The sequence below is a fragment of the Rissa tridactyla genome, chromosome 3 (genome assembly GCF_028500815.1).
Source record: "Rissa tridactyla isolate bRisTri1 chromosome 3, bRisTri1.patW.cur.20221130, whole genome shotgun sequence".
NCBI lineage: Eukaryota > Metazoa > Chordata > Aves > Charadriiformes > Laridae > Rissa > Rissa tridactyla.
Genome location: NC_071468.1, coordinates 28,172,165 through 28,193,901, shown reverse-complemented (window position 1 = coordinate 28,193,901; position 21,737 = coordinate 28,172,165). Strand labels below are relative to the sequence as shown.

The window sequence follows — 21,737 nt, the reverse complement described above, 5'->3', positions numbered from 1 at the left end:
TACCAAAATCAGCCACTGCTTGCAGAGATCACCCCCAAAGCCGCACACCCTCCTTACAAAGCAGCCCATTGTAACCAAAAGCTTCCAGAAACTGCTTAGTGCTGGTGAAGGTGGTGTAAGAAGTGAACTAGCCAAGGCTGCGTTTCACAGGAGAAGAGAGGACCATGTTTACAAGGGAGCAGGATTTCTAAGTGCCAAGTGTTTAAAATAAAAAAAAAAAAAAATCAGAACAAAAAAACCCAAAACACACCAAACAACATAAAGCAGCTGCAGGGAAGTTGTTTTTCCACTTGCTGCAGCCTATAGAAATTGTTAAAATGTGCCCCTGCGGATGCGAAGTCACCCACTGCAAGAAATCCCAATCTCAGAGCGCCAGCGCCACCTTCTTGTCAAGGAATTTAGTGGCAGGCTCTGAAAACAAACGGCGAGCCGCGCCTGCTGGCGTTTGCTTGTGTCAAAACCCCCGGGGGTGTTTGGATGGTTAAGGCAGGAGACCCTCGGTTTGCAGCCCCGGGCGGGGGCGGGCGGGTCCCGCACCCCGGCCCGGCCGCCCCGGGGACCCGCGTTCCCCCCCGGGGACCGGCACGGGGCCAGCTCCCCTCGGCGGCGACAGGCAAAACACGTTTTTACGAAAAGGGTAGCTTAAAACTCATGGGAAGCCATTTAAAATTAGGCTTCACCCAGCCTCCTCCCAATACGTGTAATATTGTTCTTGATGGTTTAAGAATGTTTCCAGTCTTTCCCCTGGGAAAAATAAAAGGAGTTTGCTTCTGTTATTTTCTTTAATGTAAAAAAATAAATACATTAAAAAATAAACACACACATAACCAAAAAAAGACAAAAAACACCCCAAAAACAAAACAACCCCAATTTTCCTAGTAACTTTGCTCAGAGCCAATATGTTTCTCTCATGCAAGTAATTTTTCCACAGGTAAACATTCCTACACCAACACTTTAAAAAAAAAAAACAAGATGTTAGCAGTTGTTAAAAATATTCTAATCATATTTAGGTCTGATAGAATGTCATATTTGGGGGATATAAAGTTTTACCATCTTCCCTACTTGGAATCAAGATTGCACTGTTAAATCAATGACGGCAAGACCAAAGCAGCCATCACCATCCTGGAAGAGAGGCTGAACTCCTTGCTAAGGAACTCTTCAACCTACCAAGGAGCACCACTGACAAGAGCCCATTGGGAAACCTATCTCCTCTTCCTGTGTCGAAAGACTCATGGCTGCGGTTTGTGGTTCTGTCTGTGTGAAGTGAACCAGCAACACAAAAAAGAATTCCATCTCTCGAAGAATTTCCGAGTTACAAAGTGTGCCAAACGGATGTCCTCAGAGCTCAAATGCTCTGGTGAGTTACAGACACAGCGCAGTGCTGGCGTCAGCAGAGGCGATGATTCCATTTTGTTGTCTCAATATATATCAAATATGACCTTGGGCTGTAAGAATAAGTTCTGAACCTCACCAGTTTACTTCTCTGAAGCAACTGTCACCAAGAGGTTCTTCTGATGCCATCTACAATTAAAAAAAAAGTCTAATTCCCTGAACCATTTTGGATGCTTTGATCATTTAATCCAATATCCCATCAATATAATTTCACTTCAGTCAAATGAAGTAACAAGTAATAGCCTACCCATTTTCATACATCTCTTTTGTCCAATTTCCACCTGGGATGGATGTGGAAACGACAAAGTCACAAAGCAAAACATGAAATATTTCTGTTCTGAGTGTAACTCTAAAGAAGAAACATATTCCAAAGGGATTTTCTTTTCCCATACAGCTTTGCATCAGATAATTCAGATAAATATTGCTGGATACTCATCCAAAAAATAAGGCCCTGAACATTTCAAGACTTGCTCTCTCCTGCAATCCTGAGGTTAGAAGTGGAATAGCAACAACTGAAAAAGGATGTGACCTTTCAATTGCATCCAAGAGTCTAAAGCTTGCCTGTCCTCGCTGCATGGATTGAAGACATTCAACAAGCGAGGAAGAGAAGAAGCAGAATCAAAAGGAAGCGCATGCTAAGGTTACACATCCATGTGTATACAGGGAAAAAATATAGATTTCCCAGAGTAAATAAAGAGGTTTGCATTGTACTTCGTAGCAGAGTTGGCTGCATGTGGTGTTAAAATCTGCCACCTACACACCGAACCCGTACTCTCTTCCTATGAATTTAAGCAACTTCAGCAAAGCTGTTAGAATAAGCGAGCTGTCTGCCTTCTGTTCTTAGAACCAGATTGTCAACATTAGATTTTTATATATATATAAAACTTGCATATACATACACACACCCCTGCAACTAGTTGTTAGCTACAGAGGGAGAAAAAATGCAAATGGAAAACAGAAAGGCAAAGATAGAGGACAACTGAAGAAACGCAAAAACAACAGCTGAGAATGTCAAATAAAAAAAAAAATGAGTATTTTCAACTTTTGAAAACTCTTGAAAATGTTGATCATTCTTGTGAAATATGACTGTATTTCACATCCCCCGCATTGATTTCAGGAACGTTCAGTCCTAATAGATTTAACTGCATAAGAAAAAATGTCAGATCGAGCTCTCCAGCAAGCATGCACGCGTGCCTTTCCTGGGACTCCTCAGCAACGGGCTGCGATACGCGTTTCTCTCGCACAACATAGACTAGGAGTTGTCACAAAGTGATGGCCAAGGTAAATTCCCGCAGTACAACCTGGAACAGCACAGCTAGACCCGCTGTTACTTTACAAGCAGAGCAGCACTGATGCTCCTGACTGCCTGGTGGGGTGCTGGGGAAAGGTGCCGGCCTTCCTCTCTCCCGGTCTTGCTGTTGCTCCCCGCTCACCCAAAAATACCCTCACCATCTCTGGGGAAGACATCCCTGGAGGCACTTACACTCCTGGGGAGCTCTTTCTCCCTACCCGGCAGATTGCTCCCATGGCTAAAACTGAAGCCTGCCTCAACCCTGCCCATTTCCTGTTAAGAGCCTGTATGTGTACATATATATATATATATGTATATATATTTGATATCAATTACAGGGAAGACAGGGCAGTCTTTCAGACTTCCAATATGTCAACACACTGTACAAACAGGAAGCTGCACTGCAGCAACAGGTCATTAAAAAGCCTGCAGACCAACCAAGAATCAGGAGAGTCATCTGAAAAATGAGGGAGGGGAAAAAAAATGAAAAAAATAATCAGGCCTTTTCCACCATGGTTGGCATATCCTAAATCTCACATAGTTTCATACCCTCAGAGAGGAGAGATGTGTGCTTGAGGGAGCTACCTGAGCAAGCAGCGTTATAAATACTCACATATTTTCACACTGCCTTTTCCCAGAACACCCTCTCTATCACTTAATCCCCTCTGCTCTTTTGCTGTCTCCTCAATACACACAACACTCCTGTGGAGGGTGGGGACGAGACAGGGTCTGAATAGACCCCACTCAGAAAGCAGTTTTCTCTCCTTTGGCAGGAACCTTTCCATGGCAGAAGCACCCTGAAAGCAGCAATGTGCCTTCCCCTCCTTGCAGGCTTTAATCCTTCCCTGCCTTCCACTTTGAAACGACATTCTAAGGCAAGTCACGACGGATTTGTTTCTCAAGAAGCTGATGAGGGATAGCCAAGTTCAGCTGCCAGCTAGAGGGACTCCAAGACCGGGACGGGGGGGGGAGGGCAGCTTTGACCCACCCAAGTTCTTGTTCATGACAAAAAGTACCCTTATAAGACAGAAAAGCTACAAAAGCCCAGCATTTGCAGTATTGCTGTGAGCACTCTCGTCTGGAAAGGACCCTCATTAGTATTTCCTATCACATCAACCAGCTGAAGGTGATATATTCTAGTTTACCAGTAACATCTGAATGGCAGCTCTATTTCTTTTTTACATTTTTTTTTTTTAAATAAAATTAAAACCACCCTCCTTCCCCCGAGTATTCACCATTTTATAATCCAAGCCGTCCCAATGCAACATGAGTACGCACACAACTGGCTCTGTTTTTTAACATCTGCTTTTCATTTTCTTGACAGGAAACCAACAAAATTTCCATGACAAAGGAGGATTCTGGTGTTATACTCTCATTTATCTGTCATGTGTACACTTGGCAGCATTTGATCTTTATTCTCTAGACGCTTAAGAAATAATCTAGGAATTATTGCTTCTTGACAATATAAACAAATAAGGCTATCTATAAATAAACCGCAGCAAGGATGGGGGGAGGATTGCTTCGCACCCGCAGAGGGACTGCCTCAGGGCTAGTTCTCGTTTATTTTTTGGCTGTTGCTGGGGATGAGGAGGTCACCCTCCTTTCTGGACCCTTTTGTGCGAGCCTGCACGTGGGGAAGAGGGGCCCTCACACAGAGCCCCCCTGAAGAAACTGGATGACCTTTTTTCCCTTCCTTCCAAGAGCATCTTTGCTGATGCCCCAAGGAAGAGTGACAGCAGCAGAGATAGAGGCTGTGAACACTGCTCCTGCCAGTCTCCCTGATGGGGAGCGGGGTTTTGGTGGGACCGGGGCCGGTAGGAGATGACATCCCAGCGGGCGGCAGGACCCCACCACCCCCTCCTCAGTACCTGTGGCACTGGCAGCCAGGCTTCACTTGCAAACCACTGCTCAGTAGAGGGAAGAAAAGGTTTTGCGTGAGCTATTTTAGCCTTATCCCCAGTCTACGAATTTCAGTTTGAAAACCCAGGAAGTGTAATATTCTTTAAATAAATTGCAGGCAGAAAAACATTGTTTAACGTTTATGCTATACTCACGTGGGGCATTCTTGCTAGTGCCCACCAGATGCTGCTCAACTTTTTTTTTTTTTTTTTTTTTTGCTTTTTTCTTTTAAATTTTACTGTTTGCAGCATCTCCCCATGGCTATTCTTGTTTGCCTTGGGCCTGATCCAAGCAGCTATGGGAGGAAGCAGCCAGGACACCTATTGACTTCTACAGAAGTTGAACCGGGGCCATGGGCAGTAATGGATACAATCCTCCGAGCCTTTTCTGAAGGCTCTGAAATTAATATCAGCCCCTTGATTTACATGTCACTAATATGACAGGTACATTTTAAAAAGGACAAACTTTTTTTTCCCCCCCTCTCTCTTGCCTTCTATGTGAAAACGTTGCTCATTATAGAAAGATGCATTTGTAAAGAAACCTTCAGATTCCATCAAAGAGAAGTTTTATAAGGAAATAATTTTAAGATAGAAAATTAAAGACACTAGTTAAAATTGTTCCAGTTTAACATGTTCACTGTCAAATTATGACATTGACCCTGCAAATGCTTCATCATGGCTCAGATTTTCTTGGAAGTGAAGAGCACAAATCAGTTGAGTGTATGTTCCAAAGTCATTTATAGCCAGATGCAATTAAAATAAAATGGCATATTGCCTCCCTCCCTGTGGCATCCAGAGGCTGGAAGCGTCTCAGATTTCTATACAGTTAATGAGAGTTAGGAGCCTGGGTATAGAAGCTAAAGCAGCCTTTGAACAAGGAGACGCAACTGACATAAGCGTGCTCAGCATGCAGCTACTTGAAACCGCCCAAGAGAAAACGTTGAATGCGAGGCATTGCCCCAGATATTTACCCCTCCCGGGGTTTCTGCCCTTCACTCCTTGCTACAGTGAGGCTGTCTTTCCCTGTTTGAGATCAGCAGCCTGGGACATCTCTTCACAAAAGATTCTGCCTTGTTTTTCAAAGTCTCAAGCAGAGGTTACCCTTTTAAATGACATTTGGTACCACAAGCTGTGTTTAATGTAATAACTGCGTGGTTGAAGCATTATCCTGGGAAGTGGGAAGCTGGGATCTAGGTCTTTTTCAGCCTGGGGTTGTCCATATTTGGACAACCAAATATGCGAACCATCAAAAACTGGCCAGAGAGATTAAGTGCCCAAATGAAAGTACTATCCAGACATAGACCAACAATAGCTCTATTTTTATATACAAACTTATTTATATTCATCTTACTTCAGCTCATTTCCTTATTAAAAAAAAACCCCTATTTTTGTCCAAACAGACCTGCTTGAGGTTTGCCAAACAATAACAATTGAACCTTTTTAAAGCAGAGATTTGATGCCAGAGGTGGTCTTAAAAAAAAAAAAAAAATCAAATTACAAGAAACCCCTCATTTTGTAACCTCTCTAAATATAGAGAAACAAAAGGCTTAATCAACTTGGGCCATTTAAAAAAAAAAAAAAGTGCGCATTAGCTCAAGGAATCAGCTTCACCTGTCAAGGGTGAAAACAAGGATGTGCGTTTATATTTCAGGTAATAGAAGAAAAATCCCTAAAAACAAAACAAAACAAAACAAGAAAGAGTAGTTTTAAGTGTTACTATTTTCCTCTCTTCATGGCTGTTAATCATACAAGCAAACTCACCAAATCTTCTGAGTATTTCTAAGTGCTCAGTATTGTAAATAAGCAATACATAGTTTGGCCTACAGAGAGTATAGCAAAGACATTTGGAGAAAAAAAACCACAACAACCTTGTAAGCATACATATTAGTATTTTTGCCTTTATCAGCATGTCTATCATGTTAAAAATATAACCAAACAGCTGGGGACTTAGACTAAAGTTCTAAGAACTAAAGTAGAGAAGATATAAAAAAGGTTAGAAGGGTATGACCAATTGAAAAAAAAAAAAAAAAGAAAAAATATCCTTAACTCCTTTTGGTAATTTCTTTGCATTATTTACATATCCTTTTTATTAGGTAAAATAATAATTCAGCAATTGAAATGTGCCATGCAGGAAGAGCTAGATAAAATATGTGGAAAGTGACATTACCTGAGCAGCAGTTTTCTATTTAAATACTCTTATTATTTACAGGAAATATTATATTTTTGACTGTACACTAGGAAACTTTTAGCAACATATGCAGTTTTAGGTGAATCCAACTCAAGATATTTCAGCTGTCAAGAAGCAACAGTTTATTTAGGGTCAGTTCAGCAATAATTTGCCCCTGACTGAGATGCCACAATGATTCATGGAAAACTATAGCTTGGATGTCTCTTTCTGTTCGCCTCCATGGGCTGGCTCCATACTTGATATCACCTCCAATGACCTCCGCAGTCTCCCCTTTAGCTGAATCTTAAGTAGTGGATGATGGAAATCCTACAGATATAGTATATTATGGGAAATGCAGTCCAGCTGTAAAGAGTGAGCCACAGAAAATGACTTCTAGTTAGTGCTCCAGTCTTCAAGCTTGTTTTCCCTCCTATCAAGCCTCACACATCTCAGCCATTTTTCACCTGGCCAAATGAAGTTAATTTTCACCTATGAGTATAATGATCAAATAACAGACTTAAAAGTATGTCTGTGCGTATTGACTAATCTACTAACTCAAGCTGTATCTTCCTCCCATGGCCACTTTTAGTAGCCTGTGCAAACAGAGCACAGCTGGGGATCTTGGTCTGGGAAACAAAGATGGCACTTGACGTCATTATTTCTGTCTTAGTCCAGCCTTATAATCTTTGTGTTCATTGGCTCGATACAAGTGCTGCTATTAGCAACAATTCTGCAGTGCATTTATCCCTCAGGACCTTGCAAGTGGAGTTCCTGTTCGGGCTACTAATTGAAGGTGAAGCAACAAGAATAAAGGACCCATTCAATAGGTTCCTCCAGGTCCTGATACTCGTGCTTTTACACAGTAGATAAATTGCACTAAGGTCTACTCTAATAAACAGAAACTTGGAATAAAAGCAGGCCTAAAGTATCATTCCATTATCCTGTCTCTGTCCACTGCCAAAGCAAGTATTACGTCAGTTATTATAGGTGCAAGCATGTGCACGCACTCTCCATACATATTCACAAATGCACCTTTATATAGGGAATGTATGAACATATGTATATGTGTATAAAAAAAACCAACTCAGCATGTGGCTCACAGACAGCCTTTCCTGCCACCTAACTACAGCTATAAATGAATCATAACTCCAGCAAAAATTTCTGCTTTCAGACTCATGGAAAATGTTATGTTATTTTTGGCTTATGTCAAAGAAGAGCAGGGTGATAAAAGAGTGGGTACAGTAAGGTTCAAGTTCATCTGCATTTTCATCTGTACATGTCTTCTGGGAGCTCTCTAGGTTCTGTTTACTTTCATAGTCTCAAGAAGCATACCTTATGTTTATATTTATTCTGTTTTATCACACTGCAGATGTAAAGAACCCATTTAGGAATGTGCATTTTATATATATTATATACATATAGTAAGCATTATGATCTACAGTTTAGTTCTATGATCTACATAAACATTCATCCGTCACTTAAAACTACAAAAGCAGTGCGTTTGAGCAAATTATATAGAAACCTTAAATATTTTACTTTATTTTTGCACCATTCTTCATCCATACTCAAAGGAGGGAACTTAATCCTTAAAGAAAACCCATGTGAAAGGAAAATTACACATAGCTTTTCATTTTGCTGCCATAAGAATGAATTCCAACAATTAACAGAAATAACTTTCTAATCTGTCCTGTCACCCGTACTCCTAGATGAAGATACCTCAATAGTGCTGCCATCCAGAGGTGCAGAGAAACGTAAAGGGCAGACAGCCTTAACAAAATGAGAAGTCTCTCCCGCAAGATCTTTGTCCACGATGATGTTTCCTCTGAAACAAACTCAAAAGAAACTCTAGTACAATGTTTTTGTTACCAAATTATATGCCACTCCTTCATCCAGCAGTCTAGCCAGACTGCACATTCACAGCTGGCTCGCTCTGCCATCATTTCACAAATCTAAAAGACTAAAGACAAAAGCTTGGCAAGACAGAAAAATTAGATCCAAATACTCCAGAATCTGGGGAAATAAAAATATGTGATGCGTACTTCATGACATGGGCTAATGCACTATTCTTGCTTGTCTCAAAATACCTTGCTTTCATAAACGTCCTTCCTCCAATTCCTGCCAAAAAGTCCCAAGACAAGCACTTGCAGCTATGCTAGCCTCCCCTTTTTTTTTTTTTGCTACTACATGCTAGCAGTGAAATAACTGGCTTAAGTGTCAGCTGTTGTCACATCCAGCCCCAGCCCTCCAAACTACGTATGCTCCATCCCTCCCACATCATATTACTTCCCCCACTCCCTTCCAAAAAAAGACTACTAATGTTTAAATGGATCCTGTGAGCACCTGGGAGGGGTGGCAATGCAGACTCAGATCAGATGGATCCCTTCCTGAAATCCCTCCTGATGTTCCTGAACATACTTCCTTAGATCCAGCCTCATGCAGGAAAACAGAGCACATATATCTGAGGAGAGGCACCCGCAGGAAAGCGAAGCCCACTACCCTTCTTGCAATTGACACGGCCTTGCAGTTTCAACAGACAGTGCTCTAGATGCGTTATGCTGTCTAAAAACCGTCCACAGGGGCAGCAACAGATTTTCCTAGTATAGGAAAACCTTCTAGTCGTGAAAGGCTATGCTGGTGTCACCTCACTGAGCCTCTTTCTTACAGAATATAGGGAACAGAGGGCATTACTCAAGGGTGGAATAGCAGGGGAGCTAAAATATTTTCTTTCACTACAAGGCTGCTGCTTGAAACAGGGCACGCGCTAATTTACAATGGAGCATTTTTAGTCCCACTGTCAGCTCAAAACTGATCAATAGAAGCTTCTCTTCTCCGAGACCCAGTTTCTTCCCTAACCTCCTTTTGAATGCTGCTGAACTACAAATGCAATACTTTTACTGTAAGGTGTGACGCAGCTAAGCAGTTCATGTGAGGATGCAAAACTTCCTTAAAGTTTCAGACAGCTATCTGGTCTACAAAGGTTGTTTCAGGGGAAAAAAAAAAGAAAAAAGTCATGTGTAAGACTATAATAATTAATAATTAGCAGCTATGAGACTTCAGGAGTAGAGAAGGATAAATAAACCATGAATCACGGCTAGCACCTCCTCCCATACCCACAGACCTCTACAAACAATACATCTTTGACATACCTTATCATCAAATCACATACACATTTCCCCACTTTCTACCCCCTGGGCATTATTACAGCAGGGTCACTAATTTTTCAGCTTTAAACCCCCGTCCGAGCACCACTTTTATAACCAAAGATCAACAGGCTAGCGGCTGGCACCGTATAGTAGCCGCACAGAATCAGATGGCGCAATAACCTGATCAGCCCTAACCTTTCTGCTAAGTCTTTTATGTTATAGGTAATAAGGAAGACTTGTTATGGCCTCTGGCAAAGAAGAGTGCTTTGATGAATCAACTTCAACAAAGAAGACACTGACTTCCAGTCTTCAGTAAAATATCCCTGCCTTCTGCTAAGGTTTGCGCAACACCACGATTTCTCTCTCTCTCCTATGGTTAGAGTAAAAATACTTCTACAAATGGGCACCATTCCTATAATCGTCAGTGGAATTTCAGTCTCCTTATCCCTTTGGTCCACTGAGTGCAAAAATAAATTTGCTCTGCCAGTTTTCAGTGGTGTACCAGCCACCAACAAAAATGGTTCCTATTAATGATTAAATGAGAAACTTTACAGTTCCTCTCCCACACAGGTCTTTGCAGACCTTTCTGGCATGACATTGGAGAAAAAAAAAAAATATTGCATAACTGCAGCTGCTTTTCCTTTAGACAGAGAACTATGTTTTCACATTTGGATTGGAAAAAAGTTCAAACAGAGTTTCACTCCAGCAATTGAGTCAATATACAACGTGCTCCTGCTTGTATGGGAGAAATAGGCATGCAAACAGCTACACAGTGAGCTTGCAGGAGTAATGAATGTTTGCTTGTAGAAGCTGCCAGGGGGTGGATGGTGGGTAAGGGCTCACCTGCAAACTACCTTGTAGGCCAGCTGTATCACTTTAATCTTTGGATCCTGCTCTGCCTAAGGCTGCATCCTGAGCTGCAGCTCCGCCAGTACAGCAACGCAGCACTCAAATATAGTACGGACACAACTTATAAAGCTGTTTGTTGTTTTGATAAAACTAAACCAGCTACAGCATTAAAGAATAATTTGACAGGGCAGCCTTGCCTCTATCAGACAGCTCATCTGGGATTGCTGTGCTGGTCAGGAATCGCACCCATTTGTAATGCAGACTGACACAGCTATGCTGGCAGACATCCCCAGTACAGAGGCTAGCCTCAAAGGAGATGAGGACAACTGATAGGAAAATGTAGTTCATGCTGGACAGTTTTCAAGTATAAAGTGATTTTACAGAGCAAAATCCAAAGTCTTTTGTCTATTTTACTGAAGGAGCCTCAAGAGCACTGAAGACCACAGGGACAAGGGGCAGGACACAGTCCACCTTCAATACAGCTAAACTCTCCCCCTACCCTAAATGCATGTCCATGTCTCACTGTCTGTTGGGTGTTGCCTCTGGCCTGTGCTGTTCCTTGGAGCTTGGCCAAGGACTTCCTAGGAGACTGCCAGTTGGCATAGATCAAAATCGTGCCAGGAAACATGCTAACAATGAAAACAGCATGGAGCACCTGCAGAAGAGTGCTCAAGGCTACGAGCAGGACCTGTTGGGTTTCCTGGTATAGACTTAGCTTTTCTACACACCACTATAATAAATGAATAAACTCTACACAGCACGTAATTTATCTTGGAGTTCTATAGGAAGTGTAGCTCACACTAGGTTCTTAGACACCACTACATATCAAGTAGCTCAAATGCCTGTGAGCGCTGACTGGAATTCTAATTTCACATGAGTGACCTATTTTGAGTTATTTTTCTGTTGCCGTACAGACACAGCGATAAAATACATGAAAACAGTGGTGAATGACATGTTGTCTGAGATATCATTATAATAATTCATTTATTTTGCAAATAACGTTTCAAACAGCCTACTGTTTCAGATGCTACAAGAAATGCAACATATCAGCTTTGCTTTCTCCACAATAAATATTTTTCAAACGTAACTGATAGAAGTGATTTATTCCTTTAATGGAGTTAATAAAATATTATACAATTATATACCCTTCACAAAATAACACTGTTTGGGATAAAGAATTTTCAGGGCTAGAAGATCTCTTCTGTAGATGGATACAGACCTAACGAGCAATGAGAGAGGCAGGTGGGGTGAGGATTTTCACAGAATTAGGCTGGCTGTGGAAGCAGTCAGTCAACCCCTCACATGCATGAAATGGTCTAACTTCAGAATTATGCACAGGTCTCCACGCTCATTAAATTTAGTTCTCAGCCTCTTGCGTGACAGCACCACCAAAATATACCAACAACATACTGCAACACAGAAATGTCAGTACCTGGTCACCTGTTGAGGTCATTTAACATGCCACGGAAAAATAGTCACTGCCTGGGATCAAAGCTTATAGACTGTTCTCCTCTGAGCCAAAAGATTAGTCTACAACTTAAAAGTGCAAGCTGAGGATGCGGAGTACATGTCAGAAAGCATAAAAACACAAAATAACTGAGACTGGGACAGATTTCTGTTTGTCTGCTTGAACCCCTCAGTCAAAGCAGACCAGCTTAAGAGTTACATTAGACCAGTAAGTACCAGTAAAGTTTTAATTCCCTAGCCTCCAAGGACAGGGATTTCCCTGCATTTCTGAAAAGCTGCTCCAGTGTTTAACCATCCTCTTAAGTCCCAATTATCCAAGAGGCTTGTTCTCTACAAAGATACATAACATTGACCAACAAAGTTCAAAGATGACCCTTTTACACAAGATTTTTCCTACATAACTTCTGTAGGCAATTTTTTTACTGTGATAGATATATAGAATTACTCCCTCCTTGTATTTCCACAAATAATATTTGAATTATATCAAAATTCTTTGATCCTATCAGATTGAAAGCTACAAATAATTAGTACCAGAAAACAGCTTACATTAGTAGTATAGTTTGTGAACATGACACACCTGAAATGTATAAGAACAGAGGTAATATGGCAAGACAGGAGAAGCAGAGGATAAAGTCAGGACACTGTATTGCCCACAGAGCCCCACCAACCACAGCAGCACACTGTTATAGTCCACTTAAACTCTAAGCAAAATGTTTTGGCCCAATTGTGCCCCAAAAAGACACAGCAAAAATGAGATCATACACTTGTGTGTTGATACCAGCTTTCTCAATAAAAAGCAAACAAATAGACCAAAAAAACCCAATGCGTTATTTGCTTTGCTTATTCATTGCCAGGATCTGAAACCCACAAACGGTCAGTTTGTGCATCCGCCTCTGATTTTTCAGCACCTGAGATAACAAAGACAGGGAAGAACAATCAATATGTTTTAGCAAATAGCTGTACTGTGCTCCTTTTCCCGTTATACCACAATAACTAGTGAGAGATGTTAGACTTTTAAGGTATAAACAAGCGTAACAGGTAGATACCACATGAAGGATCCTGATTTATAATCCCCTTTGCTGTACTGTAGCTTTTTCAGCAATTCCTGGTTATTTTAAGCAAATATAGAACAACATACAAGCCTATAGGGTACACCCTACCTTCTCTCCATTTTCCCCGTTGACCTTTAGCATCACCATTGCTTTACTAGAAGCACTGGAGCACTTGAATATGAAGAAGGAGGAGCAGCCTGCAAGACTTCTAAAAAGTGTAATGGCTTCTCTCCAATCAACCAAGATAAGAAGCCTGATTTTTACACAGCTTTGCAGCTTGTGTAGTCATTTACACATTTGTAAAACATTATCAGTTGATGAGGTAGCATTTTGCACCCACTTTGCGCTCAATTCAAGCAAGTGTGAATGACTATGCAAGGCAGAAGGCACTGGAAGAGGAGGCAGCTCAGGTGTTTTAAATGCTTAATTATTTATACAACTCAAATTCAAGTGTTCCTCCTAAAGGATTACATTAGCTAAAAAGTTTTCATATTTAAACCCAGAATAGAAATATCTGCAACACAGAAGATACTGAACTACTAACCATCAGAGAAGTACTTATTTAAAAGTATATTAAGACATGTTAAAATTCTTACTCCTGTTAGCACATTGCTTAGGAGTCCTAATGACTGTACATTTATCCAGTTCCTCTGAGAAAGGACACAGGACATCAAGTTAAAAGAACACTAACTCAGTAAAAAAAAAAACCAACCACCAAATACTTTTCTTCTGCGTTAGCAAACTGAATCAGTTCGTCAAGGGATCAGAGAAAAACCAGATGAGGTGAATGGGACTGCAAGCCTGAGTGTCAGGCCAAAGAGCAGCCAAAAGGGAAAACAACAGAAGTGAGTCACCAGATCTGCTCTCTCGTCAGAGCACCCTGAAGTACAGTAGAAGACAGGGAGCCAGAAAGCAGAGCAGAAGGAAGCACTGAAGTCGTGAAGCTATCACAACAGGCAATTACCTTGATATAAGAGAGGTATTATCCCTGCTTCCAACCTGATGCTCATTTATTTATTCATAACCCCAGTGGAGAGGTGAAGATATTTCACCGTGAGCATGCAGTGCCAGTTCTGTGCACTTTAATATCTCAGGTGATGCACAAAACAATATCAAGAGATCTAAAGGTCTCGAGTGGGCATGTACAGAGCTATACGTACACTTTGCTTCCAAACGCTGGGGTCTTATTTAATACAAAAGTATAAACTATAGTATTTTTTAATATCAAAGCATTAAAAATGTGCGTACTGCACACGGTCTAAATCGAGTTTTAAGATTTTAATTTGTCCAAGTTGCACTTCTGCGGTCAACCAGTGCTACGGCAATTTTACCCTCTAAAGCTGGTGTTTCACCTGCAGTTAGTTTATGACAGATCTTCAGCTGAGCGGTGACGGTGGCCTGCCCCTGTCCCTGTCCTTAGGCCCCACCACTGTGTCCGTTGTCTTGGTGTGGCTCTTTGGGTGCCTTTGTGGTAAAGTTTGTGGCAGAGGACAGGGTGCGGCTTTTGAAGGCCATGCTACCTCATGTCCATTTAAATAAGTGTATTTGAAACTGTACCTCAAAGCTCACGGGAGTGACAATCCTCCAAAGATAATTCTTGCCTACCCTATGAACCTGATTATCCATTGCTTTTCAACCTGGGGGCTCATTTACTCCAGCTCTTGGATGAAATACAAGGTTAAACAAAATAGGAATGTCATCAATTTATACCCAGTTAGCATAGGTGCAAATAACTGCTCTAGGAACAAGATAATGGTCAAGGCCAGTCGCTGAATTTCAGGTTTTGTTCTTTTAATTTTTATAGGCTCTGAACTGCAAACCCTGTCTAAGCAATGGCTCTGTTTTCCTGTGAAGCCAGTAGGATCAGGTCCTGCTTCTGACCAGTGTCATTACAAAGGACATGGGAAGGGGGGAGCAAGTTTTCTCCAGGGAAGAGTAAAAATTATCCATGGCACTGTACCAAACAGAAAGCCCAGGGAGCTTCTCTGGACCAACAGTTACACAGCTGAAGCTCTTTTCAGCTGGTCTGCAGACATTTGCTTTGAGCTACTATTTTTAGTGTTTTATCACTTGTCCACAAAAATTCCCATAGGCTGAAACCTGGTACTCAAAGACATGATATAGGAGTGTGAAGGGTTTCATCAAAATCCTTTAAAATAAAACGAAAGAAAGAACAAAAAAAAGACAAATATATTGTGTTTAATTTTAAGTTAAACATGCACAAAGAAAAACAAACAGGCTTCCCAGTTTGAATTGCTTTCCCTCCCTTGTGCTTGTGTAACTTAAACAAGCTTTTATTTAAAACATGGTATTTTCCAGACTCTTAAGACCTTTGCTGGAATTAGGCATTTCTGGAATTTCTGATTTAAAATTGAAATGACTGAGTAGCAAGTATAGCAGAATAAGAACACAAGCCCTGTGCTTTGGTAATTTTTTCTTTATAGCATGTTTTATTACATGGATCAATATTAAAATCTCTCTATAAAGTTTAAATAAGGATTTAAATAATAGTACCAGTAAGACTACATCCCCACTGAAGTATTCTGTTCTGGGCTATGGCACATCACAAGACCAATGCGCCATTTTATCATTAAACAACCAGAGTATTTCTTTGGGCCACAAGTCACTAACGTATTTAAGTGTGTGGCTAACTGCAGTTATGCAACTAATTCCATCGGTTTCAACAGACTATTCACTTGCTTTATGATAGACAAGTGCTCGAACATTTTGCTGGACTCGAGCCAAGCTCAGCTTTACACAGAGCTCCTTCATTAATTGACTGCCTGATCCACCATACTAGCAGAATACTGGGCATCCTAGAGAATTCCTAAGGGCATCAACTGATCTTACCAAAAAAATGTTAGACAAAAGAAAAAAGATAAAGACTAAGAGGCTGCCTCTTCAAGTGAGAAAAATAGTATCTAACCCTAATCATATTCATTAAAATACCTTGTTTTAATAGTGTACCACTGGCCTTAAATTTGGGTTTCCTGGCTTTGGTGGGAGTGTGACACAAATTTAGCTCTACTTAAACACAAAGTCTTTTTTTTTCTTTTTTTTTTTTTTTCCCCTTTTTCTTTTTCTCTTAATTCATTTAACATGTACTCCCTTTGGTTTCATTATGGAGCAAATTTTGAACGAGTATAAATCCTGGGAGTTTTACTACCTAATTAAAACCATGTTCCTGTTCCACACATTGATGGGAAACTCATGTCTCAAAGGGTTAATTAACAGTCTTTACACATTCTGTATTTAGCTCAGGGTACAAAGCCAAAAACATAAATAACGTCTTAGACGGAAACAGGAGGTGCAGATGGTTTTTAAATTTGGTTCTTAGTGCATTTTTCACTAGCCAGAAATATGTACTGCATAAAACCGAAACAATGACTCAGTAACCATACTTAATGCACAGTTATATTTAAAATGTTCTTCCCCTTTTGCAACTTCATATCTTTTAGGCTTATAAAATAATAGTTGTAAGCTTGCTGCAGTCAGATGTCGGTAAGCAAGAAGCCTTGAGACAGAAGTGCAACAAAGATCTTGTATCCGAGAGAGACAAATGTCAAGTATGAAACTACACTGCTGTGTACATAACAGATAATCATCTGACAAAAACAAAATTAAGCGCTGGGGTGACAAGAGAAATTAGCACACTGATTTACCAGCTCTCCATTTACAAAGCAAACACCCTATAAAATAGCGCTAGCTTGGCATTAACTTTAAATGAAGCAGAATTATTAACTGAGGATACCAGCTTAAAAGGAAAGTGGGAGAGGATCTTTCTGAGAAGCAAAAGCTTAAAAAAATTCCATTACAAAGGCATAATACGGAACATGGGCCCACAGCAGTCCTGCTAGTCCCCCATCACCGGCTCTCACTTACATAAATATTCTATTGAATCCAAATGGCAAAGGGACCTGGTAAAAGCCAACATTAATTGGGACGGCTGAATGAGACCATTGACTGAGGGGCTGCTAATTGGGTAAAAATGTTTGCAGGTTTGAACTCACATACAATGTGCTATGGGACAGTGGAAGTGAAGGAAGCATAAGATGAATACAGAAGACAGCCAGACCATCTCGTTCCCTGTTGTTACTAGTTATCCTGTTCCAACAATGGAGTAGCCTTGGACATATCATGACATTTGTGTCTCACTCTAATGTCTCTTAATGGGACTTAAACTTTAACTAACCTCTAAACGTGCCATTAAAGTGAGTTAATTTTTAACAGGCGTTTTGTAAGAGATCCATTTTGTGTAAGTTTACAGATTTGTGAAATGCCAATTACACATGTTCTTGAAGTAAAATTTGCCATTTAGGACTGCACTGGCCTTGAACATAAAACACAAGTATTCCTACAAACCACCTACAGCTAAACTAATACTCCACTTCAGAACTGTAGCTCCAACTAAAATGCCTGTCTTCCCATGTCAGAGCATCTGCCTCAAAAGAGGACTCCAGTCTGTGGTTTCAGAGCAGACATAAACAATTCTCTATAGCCTTGAACTAAAATTGAAGAGCTCAGGGTTTTTTTATGCGCTGACTATAAGCTGCCATGGTCCTACTAAGGGTTCTTTTCTCAGCGTGCTTATGGTTTTGGAAGCACCCATGTATCGATCTGCAGCCTTTAACTCCTTTAGTAAAGAGGCAATCTTGATACCTTGGTGTCCCGTGTCTAAAAGATAGGATCTGTACGCCCCCAGCTCCTTTACATCCTCTCAGGAACATGTTTTTCTGTTTGCAAACACTCTTCTGCTTCTAAATCACTTGGACACCATCAAATGTTCTGTCTAGCTAGAAAACATAGCAAATCATCTGGAATCTGACACTTAAGAGGAGGAGATTATATGGCCATTACCTCAAATGCAAGTGGGCAACATGACAGTCAGGTTTTCAAGCACTTCCAATTTTGATGCAAGACTTTATGAAGGAACGTAATTTGCTAAGACTTCAGATCACCAAGTAACACCTTGGTGTTACTCACCTCAGCTCACCTAAGGAAGCCCAGACTCGCTAAATGGGGTGGTGCGACTTGTGCCAAGTACTGTGTGTTCCAGCATTAAAGACACATCTGTCAAGGAGGGGCACAGTTCTCTCTCTACGCAGAATACCGGTCTCTTCTTCCTGCTTTATGCAGAAAATGATAAAAGCATGGCAGTGTCCCCTAGCTGAAGTCAGAAGCCAGTAGCATTAATTGGAAAAGAGTGTTTTCTTACTTCTTCCGAGAGTAGGAAAGCACTCTGGCAGCACAGAGCGGGTAACATCCGAGTCCTGGGTGTCAGAGCGAAGGTCCAGGCCCCAGCTTGGTTGTAAAAGGTGAAGCAGGCGGCCTGATGAGTAAGGTGTTGGGCACCCATGCCTTTCACGTGGTGACTGGCATCGTCTCTGCCCTGTGTGCGTGCAGAGGACTATCTGATATTGTCCTCCTTTTTCCTCCTCCCACTTCTGGGTTAGGGTCAGAGCTGTCCCAGGGGAAGCTCGGCTTCCTGCCATCCCCGAGATGGCAAAATTGCCCCACTGGCAGGAAATAATGATGCAATGCTGTAGCAACATTGCAGCATATCATGCAAGAACTTGTAGGAGAAGGGGGATTTTATTTTAAAACAAAACTGGTATCAGTTGCACCTTCACATTCCCCCATCCTTACTCACAAGCGCTAAGGCTTGTTGCACATGGCTGGACTGCCCCATGTGCAGGCACCCAAATGTTCATTCTCCAGGTGTCCTGTCCAGAATTCTATGCAGTGACACAGAGGACTTGTCAACTATCAACTCCTCCTCGTGTCTCCTCTTCTTCCACAGCTGGAGACCCTGTGCTGGTTTTGGATGTGCCTTTTTGCACCTTTTAGGGAATGACAGTGATTAATCTCTTCATCCTGTTCCACCTCTGTGAGTCATCAGGATTTACTCACTCTACTCTGTCTTCCAGTCTGGGTGACTTGAAAAGCTGCACACACGTGTGTGCTAGGATCCTGATGGCCTGCTAATCCAGCTGCCAACAGCACATACCATTCTTATAACCCTTCTCCAACTGTTTACTCATTCTGGTGTTTCTGCAACCAGACTTATCCATTTGCTCTCCTACGATACTAATTTTAATATTTCTACTACAATTTTCCATACCCCCACCAGCTTTGCTGGGTCATTTGTAAACAGCATGTGGAACTTTTTCTGTTGCAGTGTCTGTGTAACCAAGTTGCCTAGGTCAGCAGGATGCAGCCTTTTTGCTTATGTAAAAGAAAAGGGGACAAGACCCTGCTTGATATTCTGGAAAATGTACATCCACAAAGACACAGCTACAGTAAATTATATCAGCTGATGATGCTGAACATATGGGAAATGAAAAGTAAATTTGATGCACTAGATACAACACTCCATAGCCAGAACAAGTGGATCTAGCCAGGCCAGAAGAGATCAGAAGTAATGAGTAGGGGAAGGAAAAGAGCGAGTACAGTACAGAGGAAGAGTTCTTTCTATTTCAGGTTAGCCCCTGAAGAAGACAAAAGAAAGAAGTAGAGATACTAGGTAAAGAATAAAGTGCAGACAAAGGGAAGTCCCTTTCAAGCAGAAATATTTGTGAGCACTCACGAGGGAAGCTGAACTTCTCACTAAGGGGAGTGTAGGCTTGAAATAGAAAAAGACTAGGAAACAATGTTTGCGGCAAACAGAAATACAAGTTACCGCATATCTTGCATATGACATTATCTCATACAATTGTTCTTGGTCAGAATACCACAATAATAGAGACAGAACCACCAGCCCAAAGGGGTTTCCAGAATGAGGACTGCTGGAGGCATCTATGTAGGCAGCCACTCACTTCCACCTATAGTAACACAACCCTTATTTATACTCTTGTCTGCCAGTAAATACCTTAGGGCTCCATGTGGGACCTAAGTGCACACCTGAAATTTAAAACAAGTGCTTCTCTGAATAGTTACGTCCTTCAGCACCAAAGTCCTCTGCTGTAATGTATAGAGCAATATTGATGTTTTATCTGGGTCCAAAAGCTGCTGTAAGATATATAGAAATAGAATGAATACAGTGGGTCAAGTGTGATAGTTGGTAAGAAACGGAAAAAAAAGAAGTGTCCAGAAAATATGAATGCAAGATAATGCAGCACAAAGGTAGAGAATAGCAAGTTCCATCTCTTAACCTTCTGAAATTAACTCTGTATTCCAACTCCATTACAGCATCTCTCAAGTGTCTTGCTCTGTTTTCCCTTCATTGCTCTCCCCACTCCCCAACCACCACTTGAGTCAAATAACTGCTTTCCGTTCCCCTCACCTAGTTAGTTTTATGAGACTTCAGGTTTTCCCAGCCTGTTTAGCTCCCTTGAACCCATCCAACAAAAATATAGGCATATTTATGCAGGCTAATATAGACATTTCAGTACTAAATGCCTAATTTTAGGGTTCATTGTTGCTACCCGCCAAACCTTATGCATTTCATACTCTAATAACTGAACCATGAAAATTACAGCTAATTTTGAAGCACTGCTGGGGACAGGAGGAGGAGGAAAAGAACCCTGGAATTACAAAATTACTAGCACAATCTGGTTAGAAAACTGGTATTTTCCACATCTTGCTTTCTACAAAGAATACACGTGAACGCAGTGACTTTTTTTCTTGAAGTGTCCACTCTGGATTGCTGACCTTGTTCAACTTGCTGCTTCTTTTCTTTTAATCCCCTTTTTTACCAGTTTGCTTAACTGCTGTTTCTAGGATCGTTTGACAGCCTAAGCAACGGCAGACAGAAATCATAAAACCAATCTGCTTTCTGCAACTTATTAACCATTTTTTTTCCAGTCTAGGGCATGAACCCCAAAGACAGAGAGCTCTGATCCTAGTCTGACTTCATCCTCACCTGTACTGAATACACTTTGTGCCTGATGGAAAGAGTTATGCAAATTGAATATTTTAAAAAATCACCTAGATGGAAGAATAAATGCAAAATTCCAAGGTAAAAAAGGATGTCCGTTCTGTTACATATGTAAGAGAGGATAAAAAGGGAAGAAAATACATGGTGTTAAACATTCAAATTGCTCAAGTCACTTGAATTCTTAACTTATTCCCTCCTTTTTTATAAAGAAAATTATTAGTCACCTCTTCCAAGAATTGACTTTTTTGTACCTAGAAATCATAGACCAAATCCTGCTTGTACCCATCTCCCAGTATTTCCATTTCAAGGCACAATAGTAAGAGAATATATTCCTAGAATGATGGAAAATGATCTCATAGTACAGGACTCTGTGCCACAACTTCTCTTTAGCTCAACAATGTTTAACAAGCCCTGCAAATTAAGTTTTGTTGTACCAGGAATGCTTTAATTCTGTCTTTTACTTGACGTGCGTGATTTTCGTTTCACCCTCAAAAACTTCAAATAGTCTGATTTCCTGAAGAAAAACCTTGGGAGTAAGTTGTAGTTCTGAATCAGCAGCTCCAGTTCATGTATTGGAACAGCATCCACAGTCTCTGTCCCTA

At 41.0% G+C, this 21,737-nt stretch overlaps 1 long non-coding RNA gene across 2 annotated transcripts in view; it reads right to left on the bottom strand.

Moving 5' to 3' along the window:
- Positions 1 to 18,634, bottom strand: part of LOC128907446 (uncharacterized) — a 140,466-nt gene extending 121,832 nt beyond the window's left edge. For both annotated transcript variants that reach the window (XR_008465603.1, XR_008465604.1), the window contains exon 1: positions 18,475 to 18,634. This is a non-coding gene — a long non-coding RNA (uncharacterized LOC128907446). The remainder of the gene's footprint in view (positions 1 to 18,474) is intronic.
- Between the last annotated feature and the right edge of the window lie 3,103 nt (positions 18,635 to 21,737).